Source organism: Syngnathus acus, chromosome 8, assembly GCF_901709675.1.
Source record: "Syngnathus acus chromosome 8, fSynAcu1.2, whole genome shotgun sequence".
Taxonomy (NCBI): Eukaryota; Metazoa; Chordata; class Actinopteri; order Syngnathiformes; family Syngnathidae; genus Syngnathus; species Syngnathus acus.
Window position 1 is genome coordinate 9,948,417 of NC_051093.1, and position 6,019 is coordinate 9,954,435.

The following is a 6,019-nucleotide window of genomic DNA, read 5'->3' on the forward strand; positions in this document are numbered from 1 at the left end:
TGTGTGCGTGTGTGTGTGTGTGTGTGCGTGTGTCTGTTGTGCAGGCGGAGCTTGGCCTCACACGTGACCTTCAATAACAAAACAAACTCGCTGGTCCCACTCGTCAAGGCTCCACCCCCACCACCCAGGCGTTGCCATGACAACTGCAGCCCCTTCATCACTCTCTTCTCTGTTCTGGGGGGGGGGGGGGGGGGGGGATGCGCTTCTCGCCGGCGTGTACTTGTTGTCGACCCTTTTTTTTTTTACACGACTGGGGGAGGGAGTGCGCATGCGCGTGAGACGCGCAGAAGCAACGAGGTCGTGAGATAAACACTGACGCGTCACCGGCGCAACATGAGACATGCACTGATACTTTAGACCACACGAGGGCGCTATTTTTAGGGAATGTTTTGTGTGTGGGGGGTGTTCTCATACTATATTCTACCAAATTCCCAAAGGCTATTTTACACTTTATTATTCTATTAAACAAACATTAAACATGTCAAGTCAAGGACAGGACAAGAAAACTTTACTGATTCAACATCAGGAAAATTCAGTGCCACTCAAAGCTGCTTTAATTTGGAAACATTATACAGTATATCTGATGTATGTTCAAGGAGGCTTACAGCACCAGCCTTGATGAAAAACATCAATAACTATTAGGTAGTAATTTAGTGATTCAAATTGAAAACAAAAGTATCACTTAAATAAATATATGCAGATGTTTTTGTGGTTGGACAACTGCCATATTTGCCAACGTATTACTTAAGGATATGCAAGATTTCACCGGAAAACTTGAAACGGCATTTCTCACAGATGAATGCAAATGTATGCAGGAACTTTTCCCTTTTCTTCAAGCCCCATTAATCACACGACACCCTAGCTTTATCTTTCGATACTGTGCTCAGGAACCACGCAGCAAATGCTTTTCTTACACTCAACTGAGTACAGGTAACACATTTATGCCATTTCCATTCAATTGAAGTGGGAAAGATGTTTTAGACGTGAATGTAATTAAAAAGCAGAGTGATGCTGGTTATGTTCGGGCAATTATCAGGCCATCTGTACATACAGTATGCGTCACGGCCATACGGAAGACGGTGTCACCGACATCTGGATAATCACCAAGATCTCAAGAATTAGAAGTGAAGGAGAGGCGGGGAGACACTAATCAGGCGCCGAGGCCATGCATCTCCAGCAAGACGGTTATAAATAACCCTGCTGCGTGAAATCTTGCACTTTTACACGCAGCTCCATATGGGCCAGCTTCTTCAGCGGTTGGCAAAAATCGGTGTTAGCATCAAGCGACTGACCCTGACAAAAATTCCTGTCATGATGACAATTTCACCATTTCAATAAAGCTGATTCTGATATCCATCCAGGACATAATGAGTCTTATCTAGACACTCAGCCCAACAATATTTCCATATTTGTCTTGATTACGTGCACGGGAAACAGGTAAGCAGCAGTGACAAAGACGTTTTGTTGCCATCAGAAAAAGAATAACGTGCGTGCATTCATAAAAATCAGCGTTAAAGGGAGTGCATTAATCCCAAACATGTTTGTCGGATTAACACTATAATGAGGTTATGATTGCAGCACCCCCTCCCCGTACGTGTCAGAGTGATGAACGACTCCTTCCTGTCGGTGACCTCCAAAGTGGCATCGGTGGAGAACGCTGCCTGGATGCCTCATTTGTCCGCTGCTGGCGAGGAAAGTGCTCAGGCAGAACTGGCCTCTGTGGCGCTAATCGCAAATGTAATCACACTAGCTGGGCTGCTCGCAGGCTGGATGAGAGTCGCTTGTCAGGAACATGCATTCAATGTACTGCATTCAGTGTGCAGGCATGTGAGGAGTTTTAAAAGGGCTCCAAGAAAGGCGCTGACGTTTTTCTCATCCACTAGCGTAATGCTAACACAGTGCAAAAACGCCATAGATGGGCTCATGGATATTTGAACACAAATGGTGGCGCAACACATGTATATACTATTGTTTTTTTCTTCAATTCTATATGACTGTGCTGTACCGCCCCCAAGTGGCCGACTCTATTTTATTCTGTTTTAGTTATTTCATTCCATTTAGTTAACTATAATAACCTCGGGTCCAGTGGTGCCGCGACATACGAGTGACCAACGGAATGAATTGAACTCTTATCTCAAGGCGTAGATGGCCAAGTATTTACAGTACGAACAATAAAAGCGACCACTTGAATTCTCCCGTCGACTTCCCCGTGTGCTTCTGCCACCGACACGTGCGTGTCAATTATACACGGACGTGCTATTATGCACATTGCAAAGCGCCAATGTGGTGATGAATATGAGCTCTTCGCTGGCGAGATAGAGAGTCTCGCACGTAGGCCGTCGCATCAATCTTCCTGTCAGCGCCGACGCAAGCGCTATTCTACGCCCGGACCATCATAAACACATTTATAATTCACGAATTACCATTTTTGCCCACTTAATTATTCAGCAGGTCTTAATTATCCCCACAGATAATCTATTCCAGGGTCGTGGGAAATGAGACGAGGATGTTTGGAGAGGACGGGAGGCTTTTGGGAGAAGTGAATGGGATGAAGGAGCAAAAGAGAAGACAACTGCGAGTCTATTTAGATGAATGGGACAATACAAGGTGAGCGTGATGAATTACAATAAGCGCCCGAGAAGACGGCGCATACCTAAGTAGCGGCCATAAGACTCCTGATCACTGTCTTGTGTCTGAGAAGGAAGGCAAAGACGCTTGCTCCTTCAATGCGATGCTGCAAGGAAAAAGCAAGATGGACTTACTGCTTTAGAGTGCTGCTCTGTAAATCACTTCAAAGTGGCTCAGATTAGATGATGTCTTTTTTTTTCTCCTACACTGACATTGACATTGGTGATTGCAAAAGGGGGGGGGGGGTTGGCCGGGGTGGTCCTGCTTAACTTTCCTCTCTAATCCCACATATTGATCCACGCGCCGTGCCAGAGGCGTGATCAATACGGGCAATAAAAGTAAAGCCGGCAGACACTCTGGGGAGGCGGCACACGGAGCCTGAGGCGGGCCAATGCGTGTGTGTGTGTGTGTGTGTGTGTGTGTTTGTGTGTGTGTGTGCGCGCGCAACTCAGAGTGTGTTTGTTTACATCACACGCATCAGTCAAGTGGACAGCTCGTGTGCGTGCGTGCGTGCGTGCGTGCGTGCGTGCGTGGTGAGAGGCTCCCTTGGGACTCTCAACACCAGCGTATAATCGCTCGGACAATGCTCATATTATGGAATCATGCATGTAAAATTGTATTCTGATTTCCTCCTCAGTTCGACGTACGGACTGGCACAACATGAAAAGCTGTCACGTTAAAGTGCAGCAGAGTGATGGCGCAAAAGCCCGAGTTAACGTGACAAATGCGGAGCTCCGGCGCTCATGAGAGGATTGCGCTTCATTAAGCCATAAAAGGAGGGGGGGGGGGGGGGCGTCTCTTTGTGACGTGACCTTTGAGTTGCTGGGGCATCAACGGACAGTGAGCCAAAGTTTCAAATGGCAGATTGGTAATATGGAATATTGCTTTGGCTTTTTTTCCCAAAACTGTGATGAGAGCAAATGCTGTGAGGTCAAAAGGTCAAGACCTCAGACAGACCAACCCAGACATGACCTTTCTAATCAATAGGTCTTCCCCATACAATCATCACTGACTGATTTCTTTTTTCAAGAGCAGAGCAAAAAATATGCTCTTGGGAAAATGGCGAAAGGATGATAAACAAGGAGGTTATTTATAAAGCACAGATCAATAGCCGTTGCATTTTTTATTTATTTGGGAGAGCGCTCGGTGCATGTGTTGCAAATTGAGACGGAGGGGGATTTGAACGCAATTATTCCTTTGGGTGATTTAACAACACAAGCGCACAAGAAAGCCGCGGGGGGGGTCCATTTAGAATAGAATAGAATAGAATAGAATACCGCAACCCTAGTCAACCTCAGTTTGTTGCAGTATAGCTTCTATTTTATGCGCCTTATAATCCAGTGCGCCTTATATATGGACAAAGTTTTAAAATGGGCCGTTCATTGAAGGTGCGCCTTATAATCCGGTGCGCCTTTTAGGGCGGAAAATACGGTAATTACAAAGAGCACAATCATCTCGTTGCCCGAGACACTTTGAAAACAGACACAGTGAGTGACCATCGGCACCTACTCCAAACACATCTGCCCGGCCGGCTGTAACCTGAGCAAAAATATACGTACATTCATCATTTAATAAAGCGCATTGCTGGAAAAGAAAAGAATCAATTAGATTGCAAATCTCTGCTAGCGTCATTTTTAGCCGCAAAACCTTCATTGACCTGAATGATGGAATGAAATATAAATAGAATAGTTAGAAAAGTTCATGGATTTAGGCCAAAATGATCAAGTCATGAATTATTAAGCGGCATTAATAGGTTAAGATAAACAAGGACGCTAATTGCAACACTTGTCACTTGTTCACCCGTCAAATGAAAAAAATGAAGCAATCCAAGCACGTCCCTCCCTCCCTGGCAGGCCAAGGGAGGAAAATTGCTGGTTGATTTCGCTCTGGCTGACAATAGCCGGATAATTAAAACGCCGCCATTTCATATTCATGACTAATTAGGTAAACGAGACGGCAGCTCCAAAATGGGCCGCTCTCAATTACGTTTTGACACAACACCTTGAGTGCGTGTACGGTTCATCTTCCCAAGTGGGCCGGCCGGCATTTTCCAACACCTCCGCCTATCAGCTGATGAATAGTTGTCAACCTAGAAAATGGAATGTTTTGGACTACTCTTCTATTTTCCATGGTTTGCACGGCCGACTGATTTTCTAAAGTCCACAATTGGCTCTCATTAGACAGTGCAAGTGTCCCTAATGAAGTGCAGACTCCCAAACGCTGAAGGACGCTGATTTACACTACTTTTCCCATTAAGGAGCACCAGAGGAGAGGGGAGGGGAGATAGATGGCCGTCTCCCTATAGAATTAGCGTGCGCGTGCAGACGTCCACTATATAAGAGTGCGAGAGGCCACTGGATCCAGTTGTGCAGCCATGGGGAAAATTCAATTCTTATTACGTCACCCTCCTCCCTAACCTGCTCCTCCATCGCCTCCCTCCTTCTATTTCTCCTTAGTACTTTTTTTTCCCCCCTTTTCCCTCCATGACTGTAAAGCTGCGAGGTATACGTTTCCTTTCTGTCCGTGTAGTCTCCAAATGGTGGGGTACCTTTGTCAACGTTCCACATTCAGCCACGTACGTTGTCCCAATGACGCTGCCTCTTTTCTCTCGGCTAATTGAATTTGCAGCTGACTTTTAATTAATAGCAAAGCTAATTTACATAAAGTTGAACAAATCGCATACGGCAGGAGCAGGCTGGCGCAGCGCCGAGAGGGAGGACGGAAAATGACATCGGGGGGGGGTGGAAGTCTTTGCAGACAAAGGAGAGAGAGCGAGAGAGAGAGAGAGAGAGAGGGAAAGAGAAAGCAGATAGTGCAAGGAGAAGACAAATGGGGGCCAAAACCTTTATGCATGAAAATGAGGATGCGAGCGCGTGTGCGCAACATGATCTCGTGCACGCGTCTCCGCCACATTTATCTCCTCTGTCATGCAGGTTGAAAACTTCCAGTGATCCTAGAAACGCTGGCTAATTGCTGACACGCTCACAATGGCTCGCTCGCAAAGTCAAGTGCTACGATTTACAAGGTACGCTGCCATTTGCATTTAGAAAGCGTGAAACTCAATCACTGGACATGCGCGTGTTGACTTCCGCTCGTCTCCTACTTGAGATCCAAACATGTAAGAAGTGTTCATGAGAGCGGCACTGACCTTGCGGCGGGCGGGCGGCCAGCGCCGCCATATTGCTTTGGAAGGCTAATCTTGTAAGTGCTTAATGACATGCCAATTAAAAAACACTCCACTATGACAATTACTTCTGCAAACAAATGAACTCACCCGGTCTGCAGACGATTCAGGCAAAGACCAATGCAGAAAGAGAAATCGAGCTGCTTTTTTTTTTTTTTTTGAAGGCCATGGATCAGACAGTGTAGGGAGGGAGAAAAAAAAACATGG